This window comes from Haplochromis burtoni, unplaced genomic scaffold (genome assembly GCF_018398535.1).
Source record: "Haplochromis burtoni strain Fernald_Lab_line unplaced genomic scaffold, NCSU_Asbu1 Contig_432, whole genome shotgun sequence".
NCBI lineage: Eukaryota > Metazoa > Chordata > Actinopteri > Cichliformes > Cichlidae > Haplochromis > Haplochromis burtoni.
The window spans coordinates 434710-449546 of NW_024582793.1; the positions used below are offsets into that span (position 1 = coordinate 434710).

The following is a 14837-nucleotide window of genomic DNA, read 5'->3' on the forward strand; positions in this document are numbered from 1 at the left end:
TATGTGTGTGCTCCAACGCATGTCATGCAAGCATGTGTGTGCATTTGTAGTTTGCCTCACCTGGTAGCAATCAGGATGTGTGCTTCAGTAACTGTGAAACAACACAAGTGTGTGGCACAGATGGAGAGGCGGGGGCGGAGTAGAGAGCTATCTTCTGAGGGATACACAAAGAAACAACAAAACGGGAAACATGTAAGAGAGACGTTGCCAGACAGCAAAAGAAGACAAAATGACTTGGCAGGAGGCTGTGATGGACAAAGGAGGCAAACAGAATATAAAGCGCGGATCTTGTAAAGAATAAGACCGAAATCAAAAGTGGGTGTATGAAAGTGAAGCAGCTGAAGCTTGTGCAGCAGGAAAGAGGAGAGTGGTTAGCTGCTTGAATGTTATGGAATGCAAATGACAAAGCAAACATGTTCAGAAACGGGAAAACACCTGCACGTCTCTAAGAGATCTAACACAGTCAAATATGAAAATAACAAACATTCAAGCAACACAGACAACAGCAGATAAGAGTTCTCCCAAGGGATGCTGAAAAGGGCTTGTCACTGTTGCTACAGTTTGACTTAAGTTAACCGAGTCACGTTGCTGTCAAACAGCCATTGAATGAGCTAAAATATGTTTTTAGTTATTTAGCATTCTGTGGTTTATATATTATTGCAGATATGTGCGATGTTTCTGTTTAGCCATGGCCTTTTCCTCAATGTGTTTTTAATTTCCTCTGAAAGTCCACTGAACCTTCAGAATTACTGGACATTTGGCCTGAGAACCACATAGCATCAGTCTAAAAGTCTTACAATGCTTTGTTCTAACTTATTCTGACCTTAAGCTCCAAGTCAAGGTCACTGAGATTTGAACGTGTGCCAAGATATTTAGTGGACAACCTGTTGTACCAATTTTAAAATCCCACTTTGTCTCATTCTTAAAACTTGCGTGTCCACACCACCCTATAGGTAGCTGTCAAAAGCTGGTCTCCTTATTTCCCAGATATTTACAGACTCTTATTTAAAGAAGAGGGGATGACACACAGAGGTAAGCGTGACCCTGTCCTGACTTTTTAAAAATGTGTTGCTGCCATCACTCTCAGAATGACATTTTTGCCCTTCTTAAAATGTTACGTTTTCTTGATTTAAATATTTGATTTGTGTGCTTTGCTCTACTGCGAATACAAAATGAGTTTATGACATTTGCAAATCATCACATCCTATTTTCAGTTTCAGTGTTATACACAGCTTCCCAGTTAGAGATATCGCCTGTAGTTATAAACAGTTCTAAATGCAATAACGCAAAAATGAATCAACCATTTCTTATTTTTATTTTTTTTACTTTATTTTGTTCTACCCATGTACCCCCCGAGATTTTCTGAAGCATGGCTGGATGAAAGATGAGCTCAAAAGCTGATGTGCTCAGCTTTTGCAGGTACCTCATAAGGGAGTAAAAAAGTATTTTTGTAGCTTGTCTGCCGGTCCTCTGCCAGGCGTTCGTGTTTAAATTTTCTGGGAGGAGTGATTGATTGTCCTAAAGCAGTCAGAGAAAGCCCTTGTGTTGCTTCCTCCTTAGTTCACAAAATCATATATCCTTTCTCTCTTTATCTTCAATTAGCTTGAACTTCAGTTACATATCAGATTAAGTTGTGCAGCAGTGCATGTAAATGCAGGTAACCACCATCACATAACTGCAGTCAAACTGGCCTGTTGACTTGATAGCTATAGTAAAATATTATTTACCTGTGTTAGAGAGTTTGAGTGAAAAACAATGACCGAACAAGAACAAGTAAGTGCCATATTCACGTGAAACATTCACATTTGTGACATCTAACAACAGGATATTACATGCATATGTCAACACTTTGGTATCAAGTCCCAACACTTCCACAACAACCAAGAGTAAACACTCCATCTTCTCTTACTCATAACCTAACTATGGACAACTATTCACAAAAATCACAACTGAATATTTCACTTTATTACCAGTGCGATCTTCTTCTCTTATCTTTTCAATGTTTTGTTTAACATTTTAAAATCAAAATAATATGATGAAAGTAAGTCGCTGTACCTACCTTGGCTCTATAATCTTAGTTATAGATTTTTTTTAAATGCCTTTTTCGTTGCCATCCAAACTCACATTTTTGTACATCTGAGCATCCTGGTATAGGGGACACATGAGGACCAGGACCTGGATCTTATTCTGAAATTTTATGTGGCGTTTTCTAAATATTCTGTATTCCACTAGAGTCTTCTTTACTTTGCATGCCAGGTGAGGCTTTATTTTCCAAAAGGTCACTTATTCTGAACCTGCTTTCCTGAATGCCGTACACGCTCAGACGCCCAGCATCCACGTCTATCATTCTAGTCTTCTTGACAGAGAATATCACAAAAATATATATAGCATTTTTATTAAAACTCTGCACACAGTGGTTCAACAACCAATATAAAAACTGCAAAACCAAAATAAACTGTATATCATCTATGATAAGGAAAAGAAGATGGCAACTGACGTTTAGCAGGGTGTCCAGATAGTTACCTTTGGGCCATCTTTCCTTGTTTTGTTTTTTGAGGCAAAATACCATAAAATAATAACATCAGGATAAGAAGGTTGTTTTTTTAGTATTCACTTATGTTGTGATAGTGTTTAGTTGGGCATTTAACATTAATATCAGCTGTCTTCAAGATATTATGTAAAAGGTTAACGTTTCATTTGTACTACACGATATTATATAACGTTTATAAAGTTTATGACATGCTCTATGACACTGAAATGCAACAAAGTGCACAAATCCTGCATAAACTAACAGACTTTTAAGAAGTCCCTCCTAAAATTAGCTGAACTGTGAGAAAATTAGTGTTCAAGAAGGCACTTGTATAACTAACGTTGTGGTTCAGACAAAGTGTTATAGGTGTAATTGTTCCTGAAGAGACAGAAATTTGCTGATAGTGTTATAAAAGCTGCGCACACCCATGGTTATGTTTTACAATTATTTTTTTTTAATTCACACTGATTGCCTTAAAAAAAACGACTATGCTACAACTGTGTGATTAGCATAATGCAGCACTGTTAGGCCCCCTAACATCTCCCTTGACAAAGAGTTCCTGGTTTGTGGTCTCGTGCACGTAGGTGGAAACTCTGATAAGAATCACTGGGCTGCTTTTCATACACCAATCTTTTATCTTCACTTAGTTAAAAAAAAACAAAAGGATGACTTTTCAAACAGCGGGGCCGACGTCATTTCCTCCTGCATGAATTGCATTTAAACCTGCTGAGATCAATATGATGTAGTTGCTCTGGGACTCTACAGCAGTTTAAATGTCTGTATATAGTCCGATGATGGTGTCGATTTGTGTAGCTCTTCGCCAAATTAGATATGATTATGGAAATTCTGCCTACAGGGAGGCTATAGTAGCATGTGTACCTCCAGCAAGCCAGGAGCACATTGCTTACACATGCACCATATTTTTTCCAAGGCAGGGGCAAAGCATGAACAACAGTAGCAGACATGTCCAGTTGTTATACATATTATTAAAACTGTCACCTGGGTAGTTAAAGACAGCTCTGCAAAGCTCTGCATAGCACCAACACTGAACCACAGTCGAGCCATAAAACTGCAATGTGACTCCACAAGAGAGGCAAGAAAGAGTACAATATAGAGAATATATTTATAGTTACATTTCTTTTCCATTTCTTTTACATAACCACATTCCTTGAGCATGCCTTGCAGCTCCCTGCTGTAATATTCTCAGCACGCTGAACTCCAGCCAGTATCTGGCTGCCAGGTAAGAAGAGCCCTCGGGGGATCCAGCTGCACACCATCTCAGAGAATCCACTTTACAGCACCCTGCTGAGGAACTGGTGAGGGGCGGCCACGATACGAATACTTTCATCATGGACGCCTTGAAAAATTTCTCCTGCAAGTTAACATAAGTCTCTGAAGAGGTTCTGGCTTTGGCTTATGAAGCAAGAGCCACATAACATTTACAGAAAATAAAAATGGAAATTCTGAAGATGGGTCATAGGAACATGTTTGTGAGGCTCGCTGAATTTAAGAAGAGTTATTCAGTGAGTGGGCCGACAAAGATTAATATTCGATGTTTAACACATCATCACAAAACAAAAGAGAAGCAATAAAAGAGTCCTATAAAAGATACGGTTGAACCGAAAGCACAGAGTAATTATCGCAGGCTTGCTCTGAAGCAGTGCTTGCTTTCGGTCCCAATTTTTCCGCACGGCATTACAATAGACGGCTGCACATTTTCTGAACTACTACACGAACCAAAGGACTTGTTCCTAATAAAATATTGAGCACTCAAGAGCGGAGTTCTTTTCCACGTGAAAGAGTTTTTAAAAAATAAATAACGCTGAATTTCTTTAATATTTGCTTTGCAATGGTTCGAACTGCCGCTAGTAGCTGTAAACTAATACATCACCACGAGGTAAAAAGAAAAAAACAAAAAGGAAAAGGCAACAAGATGAGGTTCACTAAGAATTTGTGGACCAACAAATCGAAGAGTGAACCGTGTGGTCAGCTATTGTAGATACTCGAATTCATTTATGAACAGGTTAGAATTTTCCAAGCCAAGTCTCCCAGGATTATGGGAAGAGAGCATAGTGTAGTATAAATGCAAATGCAGTATGTGCTCCACATAGTGTGGGAAATAGATTTTCCAGTGATGTATTACATGAGGGAGACTGTTAGAAATAGGCTGAAGCAGGAGGGGCTGCTAGATGGGTGAATGCACCCTCACTGCTGGGACCCAGAGTTATTTATGAACTTGAACTTAAAGAGTGTATTTTGGGTTTTTTGGAGAAGTTTTCACACCCAAATTGTATTTTGATCTCAAGCATGCTTTGGATTTATGCTCCATCCAAAATTTATTTTAGCTGGCCCCAAGGCTGCTCACCCCACATCTGATGCCAACACCAACCATAATCTTTTAAAATAGATCTGACATTCACACCCACTTGACCATGTGAATGGCCGGCCCTCCGCAGGTGAGCGAGCGGAGAGTTATTGTACTCCTCTCCTGTGGACCTTTTCACATTCACAAGCTTGTGTAAGATGATGGGATGCATTCCAATCCGAGTGTGGCCGATGGGGATGGCTATGAACGCATTTGATGTCTGACTTGGTTGGACAGCATATCTGAAGAGCTAGTTCAGAGAAACTACGCACTGGCCCCTAACACTGAAGTGCCTGTCAGCGTGCATGGGAGCTTCCAAAGTCTGCCCCATATACTCATTTTCCAGAGTTCAAAAACTGTGCATTTGGAACTGCCATTTATTATAAATAAATAGAGTTTATTCATAATAAATGGCAGCTTGTCTTATCCCAGGAATTTGTGTCTATTGGGATGTGACCGAATGTCTTTCTGGAGGCAGATGAGAGCTGCATGAAGTGGCGTGCAAGAACGGAGGGTGTTTTAATCTGCCTTCAGCTTAGACTATTCTAACGGGTACAAACATCTTTAGACACGTCCAGCTACTACGACGCTCAACCACAATAAAGCCTTAATAGCTGCGTAATGTGCAGCAGCGTGAGGCGAAACAGAGACTGGTGAAGACCCTGCCGGTGCCCCAGACCTCGTTTCAGAAGCCAGGTTTTAATTCATGCTGCAAACTCTGAGTTTCTCTCCAACTCGTTTCTTCTGACAGCATCTGAATCAGTTCTTTCACTCAATTTAACTTCTTCAATCATACAAAGTGGAGCGAATTAGGTTCCAGGAGTTTATGTTTCTACAAACACTGAAATTACAGTTAGACATTAGTTCATTTTTTTAGTAACATGACTGCTTTGACATGATTGCAATTGCTGTTTAAATATAATTGATCTGCATAAAGCTTTAGACACACAACACATCAACAATCAATCATTTGTCCCGTTGCAGTCAGTCACACTGAAGAAAAGCTGGCTGTGACATTTGAGAAGCTGAAGATGAAGCGAGTAATACCAATAAAGATTAGCCTGAGATGACTAAATGTTTAAACTACGTTTTTAAAAGCTGGTTGGAGACAGTGGGACATTTTCAAATATGTTGACATGCCTAACTATATTTACAGTTGGGGCTTGGCAATAAAAAGACAAAGACATGGTCACATAAAGTCAATAAAACTAAAAGGGAGACGACACAAAAGCACAGCGTCGAACCAAATATCATGGTGAGTTAGAGTCATGTCAGATTAGGTAAATGCACACAGCATAGAAGCAGCAGCTGGCAGCAGCAACACGTGCTAAATTAGAACGTGCAATACTGCAGATTTCGGTATAGAGTCGATACGAAATAAATACAGGGTCTGTTCTGTATATACAGATACACATAAAGCTTATATAGGGCAGAGCAGCGTGTCATGATTTATGAGGTAAATCATCATCAATATGCAAATTCTGAATACATTTTAATGACCAATAAATCACTTTTACTTTTCACAGTAGTGATTTAATACGATCAAACACGCCTTTTGGCTTTTCCATTTTGAAACTGGGGTTTTTGGAGACCTGGAGTGTAAACGTGCCCGTCTCTAAAGCTCTTTGGGTCAACTTCTGTTGTTTAAATGTGCAATAGGCTATAAATAAAACATCGTGACAGTCAAACACAAAAAGGTTCAGACATTTGTCACGGTGCATGTTACAGGAAAAAAATTAATAAAATTGAAAATAAAATTTATTTTACACAATTCAGTGGGTTACACACAGAAGCGGACAGAAACAAAGCATTGCCAATGTGCTGGTATCAACCTAATGAAAATACCAGCATTGGTAATTATACTATCAATATTTGCCCATATCTGCCCACCTCTAGTGCTAATGTACCTATACACACAAGTTTATTAGGAGTGTGAGTGAGACAAAAAGACAATGGAAAATGTTAACAAGCCTTCAGAACAAGACCTCCCAATGAACACTGATGAAAAGAAGAGTTTGTTATATACAGGTGATGCTGCGATGTTTGGGGCAAAGACACAATTCTTGTAGTTTTGCCTTTGCACACCACCATAGTGGATCGCAAATCAAGCAATCTAAGTTTGATTGAAGTGCAGACTTTCCGCTTTCATTCAAGGCATTTTACAAAAACTGAATGAACTTTGCATCAAAATGTCAGATTTTAAGTGGATGATTCTTGTTTTTTGTAAGCAGACAATAAGAACTGAGTGGTTTTGTTTATGTTCTCCTTTTTTGTTCATCTTCCTCTTTTCTTGAATTCCATATACAGTGGGGCAAAAAAGTATTTAGTCAGCCACCGATTGTGCAAGTTCCCCCACTTAAAATGATGACAGAGGTCAGTAATTTGCACCAGAGGTACACTTCAACTGTGAGAGACAGAATGTGAAAAAAAAATCCATGAATCCACATGGTAGGATTTGTAAAGAATTTATTCGTAAATTAGGGTGGAAAATAAGTATTTGGTCACCTCAAACAAGGAAAATCTCTGGCTCTCACAGACCTGTAACGTCTTCTGTAAGAAGCTTTTCTGTCCCCCACTCGTTACCTGTATGAATGGCACCTGTTTGAACTCATCATCTGTATAAAAGACACCTGTCCACAGCCTCAAACAGTCAGACTCCAAACTCCGCCATGGCCAAGACCAAAGAGCTTTCGAAGGACACCAGGAAAAGTATTGTAGACCTGCACCAGACTGGGAAGAGTGAATCTACAATAGGCAAGCAGCTTGGTGTGAAAAAATCAACTGTGGGAGCAATCATCAGAAAATGGAAGACATACAAGACCACTGATAATCTCCCTCGATCTGGGGCTCCACGCAAGATCTCATCCCGTGGGGTCAAAATGATCATGAGAACGGTGAGCAAAGATCCCAGAACCACACGGGGGGACCTGGTGAATGACCTGCAGAGAGCTGGGACCAAAGTAACAAAGGTCACCATCAGTAACACACTACAACGGCAGGGAATCAAATCCCGCAGTGCCAGACGTGTTCCGCTGCTGAAGCCAGTGCATGTCCAGGCCCGTCTGAAGTTTGCCAGAGAGCACATGGATGATACAGCAGAGGATTGGGAGAATGTCATGTGGTCAGATGAAACCAAAGTAGAACTTTTTGGTATAAACTCAACTCGTCGTGTTTGGAGGAAGAAGAATACTGAGTTGCATCCCAAGAACACCATACCTACTGTGAAGCATGGGGGTGGAAACATCATGCTATGGGGCTGTTTTTCTGCCAAGGGGACAGGACGACTGATCCGTGTTAAGGACAGAATGAATGGGGCCATGTATCGTGAGATTTTGAGCCAAAACCTCCTTCCATCAGTGAGAACTTTGAAGATGAAACGAGGCTGGGTCTTCCAACATGACAATGATCCAAAACACACCGCCCGGGCAACAAAGGAGTGGCTCCGTAAGAAGCATTTGAAAGTCCTGGAGTGGCCTAGCCAGTCTCCAGACCTCAACCCCATAGAAAATCTGTGGCGGGAGTTGAAAGTCCGTGTTGCTCGGCGACAGCCCCAAAACATCACTGCTCTCGAGAAGATCTGCATGGAGGAATGGGCCAAAATACCAGCTACTGTGTGTGCAAACCTGGTAAAGACCTATAGTAAACGTTTGACCTCTGTTATTGCCAACAAAGGTTATGTTACAAAGTATTGAGTTGTATTTTTGTTATTGACCAAATACTTATTTTCCACCCTGATTTACGAATAAATTCTTTACAAATCCTACCATGTGGATTCATGGATTTTTTTTTCACATTCTGTCTCTCACAGTTGAAGTGTACCTCTGGTGCAAATTACTGACCTCTGTCATCATTTTAGGTGGGGGAACTTGCACAATCGGTGGCTGACTAAATACTTTTTTGTCCCACTGTACATGTTTTTGTTCTTTAACACTTTAAGTCTATACAGAGGAACTGATATAATTTGAGATTATATTTTCTATTATTGTGTACATTATTTATTTGGAACTGATTAATGAATTAACTTTTCCATTTTGTTTGTGTTATTCTGTAGGACTAGTAGCTTTTGACTGATTAGATTTAGGATTTTCTACACCTTTGTTATTTATTTAAAACACATTTTTATAAGCTTCTGACAGAAAAGAAATATTTCAACCCAACTTATCTCTTCACTTTGGAATAAATATTAACCTTTAAGCTTGACAGCAATATGTATGTATGTATGTAAACCACCTGAATCAGTCACATGACAGAGGATGTGGATTCTACCTGTTGAAAATTCAAACTAGGTAAAAGAAATTAGCCATGTTAGCACATAGCAAAAGATAAAAAAAGACACTACAAAAAAATGATATCCTCTTTTTAAAAATGTAACAGTGTTTATTATGCCGGTAGCGTGGTTCAAGCTAACTAAACTGACTCTGTTCTGTTCTTTGAGATCAACCTCATGGTCCACGGTGACACACATTCATATTCCTCGGTCAACTGGACTCAAATGGAAACTTTGCTCTTTATTTACCGGTTGCCATGGTGCATCCCGAAGCTCTGCTGATGAACGCTTTTTCCCCCTCTACTCATGCACACACTTAACTCGGGGTGAACGCACTCAGAGCAGACTGAACTTATTCTGATCAGCCTTCACGGAACTGAAAGCTACGAGTTGAACATCTCTGAGTTAATCTGCTCTGATATGTTTATGGCTAAAGTCAGAGCTTGTTGGAACAGAGCCCTTTCCTATTCATTGCTTATTCACATCACCTAGTTCAAAGTCAAGGAGAATGTTGTTTTGGTGCAATTCCACCAACTAATCTGCATTTCAGATTTCACGCTTCACTCCCCTTCACATGAGCAGAACTTTTCCAGAAGAAGAGATTGAATAAATTACTCCAAAAGGCAAAAGAATAAAGTGTAAAAGTGATGAAACAGCTACACAGCCTTTGATCTCACCAATTAAACTGCTCTATATGAGACAGAGATGGAAATTAGCCATGTTAGCAACATACCAAATACAGACTCTGGAAATCAGAATCAATGCGTCCAACGTTTTTGGTCTGCAGACATGATTCAAGCTGTAAGTGTCATTGAGACAGACACACTTCCAGAGCCGGGGCCATCACTGGAACGGCTTCTTTTTTCTTTTTCTTTTTTTTAAATAACAGGGTTGGGCGGTGCATTTGTCCAATCGTCCAAAGTTAATGGATATCATTCAAACTTAGCCCGTCCAGTGCATAACGTTTCACTGTTCTGTACATGCTGCACTTTCTCATCTAATCTGGGGAAACTTGGGTGGTTCTGGATCTGACAAGGAACAAATGAGACACCGAAAATAAGAAGCAAGACATCAGAGGTCACTTGAATACGTGAGCTGAAGTGAGAAATTGAACATAAAGACGAAGCGCATGCAAAGATTAAATGAGGAGAGTCTCTCCTTCCTCGCTTCATAAGTGCCCTGCTGCAAAGTCCAGCGTACTTTTAGCCTCAGGAGGCGATGGAGTTATTACCATGTGGTACAGAACACTTCATCCTGTGTAATTACACTGGCAGTATCTGAGCTCTCCAAAGGGCCTGCTACACTTCATCACATCTTCCAACTTCAAAGAGCAGCTGATAAGAATAGCAAATAGACTGAAGCCCACATAAATGAGAAAGTGGAGACAGGATAATGTCAAAGCTGAAATGTTTTCTTGTGCTGGGAAAAAAACCTCCAAAAAAAGAGCAAAACAAGTGAGCAGAAGTCATTTATCTAATGCAGGTAGTTGTTTTCTGATCCTGTCAGAGAGGAACAAGACGGGCCTGCTGACATATTGCATCTTTGTTTTTGCGGACATGTAGAAGAATTATTACTTTAATTCTTAAAACCTCCCTGTACATCCTATTCTAGTCCTGTCACTGAAACTCCAACACAATGACATAATGAAGGGCTTCCTCTTCCCCTCACTTCCACTTCCAATGCCCACCCCCACCACCACTACCACTGCCTTCTTCTGTGACCTACATTCAGTTGTGGTGCTGTGCATGCAGATGTAAGCGCAGACACCGCTTGGCTGGCTGTGATCACATCTGCGTGGCTTTGCTCTGACGTCGGTCATTTTAATATTGTACTGTACACATACAGAGAACTGACTGAATATTCCTCGTTGCTTGCTTGTAGTTATTGTAATCTTGTTTTGACTGTCAGTCTTTTTGTGGAAATGTAAATTTGTACTGGCATTAGAGAAACCGGCTCCGCACAAATGACACCTTTCACATGCACAATACAGCTAGTTCCAGCCAATCAACTGCCTGCCAGTCACATACGCTAATAATCACATGACTGCAGCTAAGCACGGTTTTAAAAAAACATTTCCAACAGCTACACAAACAATGAAATTATTTAAATCTCAGAAGCTAAATAAGGACTCTACAACAAAAAGGGTGGAAAAAATATGTAAACAGATACACAGAAGGCTAACTACAAGAGTAATCAGAATCAGAATCAGAATCAGAATGGGGTTTATTGCCAGATGTTGAGGTTTACAACATTAGGAAATTGCTGCGGTGCTTCAGTGCAAACAATAAGAATTAAAGTGCTATGTAGAAAGAAATGTGCAAAAAATTGGGGGGGGGGGGGGGTAGAGGAAGACATATATATATGATATATGTTCTGTCTACTAAAACACCCAGCACGACCACCGCGGCGGTTCCCCCTCCCATTTTTCCTTATGTCTGAATAAATATGAGAAATCAAAGCTGATGAATTATAAATAATATATATATTAGGGGTGCAACGATACACAAAATTCACGGTTCGGTTCGATACTTTGGTGTCACGGTTCGATATTTTTTCGATACAAAAAAATGTTCATGCCTTTTTAATTTGTCATTTATTAAAATTATAAATATATATTTTAACTCAAAAGTACAGTTTTTAAATTTAACCCTAACCCTTGTGCGTTTTTTTATTTTGACAGCGAATGCGCACCTGCGGACCACTTATGTGCAGCCCTGGTTATTTAGCTCGTCATATTGCAGCCACAGAAATTCTTTTGTCCATGAAACCATAAAGCTGCACTTTCTTTTTGCCTTATAGTCTGATTTGTCATAACTTCTCCGTTTTGTGGTAAGCTTTTCTTTGGCTGTCACTTCTTCACCCTGACCTGTCTTATTTGGCTCAGCAGAACTAAAATATATATCCTGCTGCTTTTACACACGCACTCACATAAGCTCAGCGATTCTCTGCGCGATCAACCTCTCACATGTTTAAGCTTGCTGCGGGAGATTTCACTTGTCATGTTTGCATAGTAAGCTAACGATTAATAAGACGATGTCAGAGGAATTGGTGCACAAATTATCATCACTCACAGATCAGTGCTGTCGCTCTCTATACACAGTTCGCACGATTGCAAAGTGAAAGCAAAAAAACAAGCGCAAATTCAAACGCGATTTCAATATGTCACATATTGACAGTGGCTCACCGATGCCAATGACATAATTACCCAGCTACATTTCTGAAAGAATGCAAAAGCATTGACATATATTTTTCCTACAATAGCCCGACGGGCAGGGAAGAGATAGATTTTGGTAGCCCGACTGAAAAAATCGCTAGCCCCGGGACGTCGGGCTAGCGATATTGCGAGCCCTGTATCTGATTGAGGAATCACTCATCTTTGGAAAAGAGAGTTTATTACAGAGAAATGTCTCTTTCCAAAATAAAAGCTATACTATCCGCTTCTTCTGGGCTATATTCTCAGCAGCATATTAAACAGCTGTCTAAATGACTCGGCTAAAGTTAGTAGCATGCTTGCTTGTTTTTGTCTTTCCACTTGTCTTTGCACTAGGATGATGTCGGCGTAAATGTGCAGTCATATTCGTTGTGTTCCCACTAGTGCTTTCAGGTTAATCTCGTTGAAATGACCTTAACGCCACAACACGGCAAATCTCCGTTAACGAGCTACCGCCGATCGCCCCGTGCATGGGGCTAGACGGCCAACACGTTAACGAGCTAACTGCGCTAACACACTAGTTCCCACCCATGTAATTGAGCATTGCATGGCACATCCAACATACTGTTTTACTTTAGTCCATGACTCGCTTACCTTCAGGGTCATACGTCACATGAAAACCAAAATAATTCCAAACGCCAGATCTGAATGAGGGTGGGGGAGGTCATTTGCAAGGAGAGCTTAACTTCTGTCTTGCTAGCTTGCCCTGCGCTCTTCCTTCTGACTCAGTGTTGAGCTGCGCGCTCGACAGTGCAGCCTAGGCGGAGTAGTCGAACGCAGATTCACTGAGCGCTCAACACAGACAGCATCGTCAGAAGAAAAGTTGATAAAATAAATTAAAATTTGTATTGTTCGATACATATGCGTACCGAACCGAAAGCACTGTATCGAACGGTTCAATATCGATACATATCTGTTGCACCCCTAATATAGTATATACATTGGGTGAATGTGCAGTAGTAGCAGCAAGCAGGTGAATTCTGTACATTAATATGAATAGACATCTGACTATTTTACAGGATAGACAATATAAACATATTTAAAATTAAAGGAATTGAAATGTACATTGTGCCTTGGTTTAGTGTCTGGAAGAGTCCTGTCTCAGTCAATTATAGATGATGTGAGAGGGCGGGTGTGTGTGTTTAGGGCACGGATGGCTTGGGGATAGAAGCTCCTCTTGAGTCTCTCTGTCCTTGCCCGGAAGATGCGGAACCTTCTACCAGATTGCAGAAGTTGGAACAGTTTGTTGCCAGGATGGGACGGGTCCTTCAGTATCTGCGCTGCTCTAGTCCGGCATCTCCTGGTGTAGGTGTCCTGAAGCGGGGGGAGAGCAATCCTGCAGCAGCGTTCTGCTGTACGGATCACTCTCTGGAGAGCTTTTCAAGGCCTTCACACACTGTCCAAACCACGATGTCATGTTACTGCGTAGTGAGGATGCTCTCCACAGCGCCTGTATAGAAAATCTAGAGATCTTTGGAGCCCTGAAACTTCCTATGCGTTGATACACGTGGTAGCCTGTCTTGAGCCCTGCAGATCTCGTGAACTGTAGGGCAGCCCATGTCAAGGTCTGAGAGATGTGCCGACACCAAAGATACTTGACAGGAACTGCACACCTCCTCCACTGGACGGCTTCCATTGATGATAATTGGCTTGTAGTCTCGTGCTGACTCTCTGAGTCCACCACAGCTCCTTGTCTATTGCCGACGTTCCAGCATGGGAGGTGGTGCCTGGCACCACTGATGCCAGATTCTTCACTTCATCCATGTAGGCCGCCTCATCGTTGTTGGAGATGGCACCCAACACCACTGTGTCGTCAGCAAACTTCACAATGGTGTTGGAGCCATGGGTGGCCACACAGTCTGAAGTGTAGAGGGAGTAGAGCAGTGGCGAGAGGACACATCCCTGAGGTGCTCCTGTGTTGATGGTGATGCTGTTGGAGAAGCACCTGCCCACCCTCACCACCTGAGTTCTGCCAGTGAGGAAGTCCAACACCCATGCACACAGACGGCTGTTAAGTCCCAGATCCCTCAGCTTTGTGAACAGTCTGCAGGGCACTATTGTGTTAAACGCTGAACTGTAATCAACAAACAGCATTCGCACATAGTTACCCTGTTTCTTGTCCACGTGGCTGAGAGTGGTGTGTAGGACGTGGGCGATGGCATCCTCTGTGGATCTGTTGGATCTGTAGGCGAACTGCAGCGGATCTGTGGTGTCTGGGATGGAGGAGGAGATGATGTTCTTCAGCAGCCTCTCAAACACCTTCATTACTACCTGAGGTCAGTGCAACTGGCCGGTAATCGTTCAGGGATGAGGGTTTGCTGTTCTTGGGCACAGGGATGATGGTGGATCTTTTGAAGCATGTGGAGGACCACAGACTTCGCCAGGGACTCGTTGAAGATGTAAGTGAACACACACTGCTAGCTGGTCAGCACAGCAGCGCAGCAGAGCCGGTGATGCCGTCGGC

The 14837-nt window shown here is 41.4% G+C and overlaps 1 protein-coding gene across 3 annotated transcripts in view; it reads right to left on the reverse strand.

Annotated features, from left to right (window-relative positions):
- Positions 1–14837, reverse strand: part of st6gal2a (ST6 beta-galactosamide alpha-2,6-sialyltranferase 2a) — a 55395-nt gene that overhangs the window by 22134 nt on the left and 18424 nt on the right. The window contains exon 2 of one of the 3 annotated variants that reach the window (XM_042213289.1): positions 61–151. The exons of 1 other annotated variant lie outside the window; for it this stretch is intronic. The gene's annotated coding sequence lies outside the window, so the exon portion shown is untranslated. Of the gene's footprint in view, positions 1–60; positions 155–14837 lie in introns of all 3 variants that reach the window. One more of the 3 variants, XM_005945102.2, reaches the window with a different exon arrangement.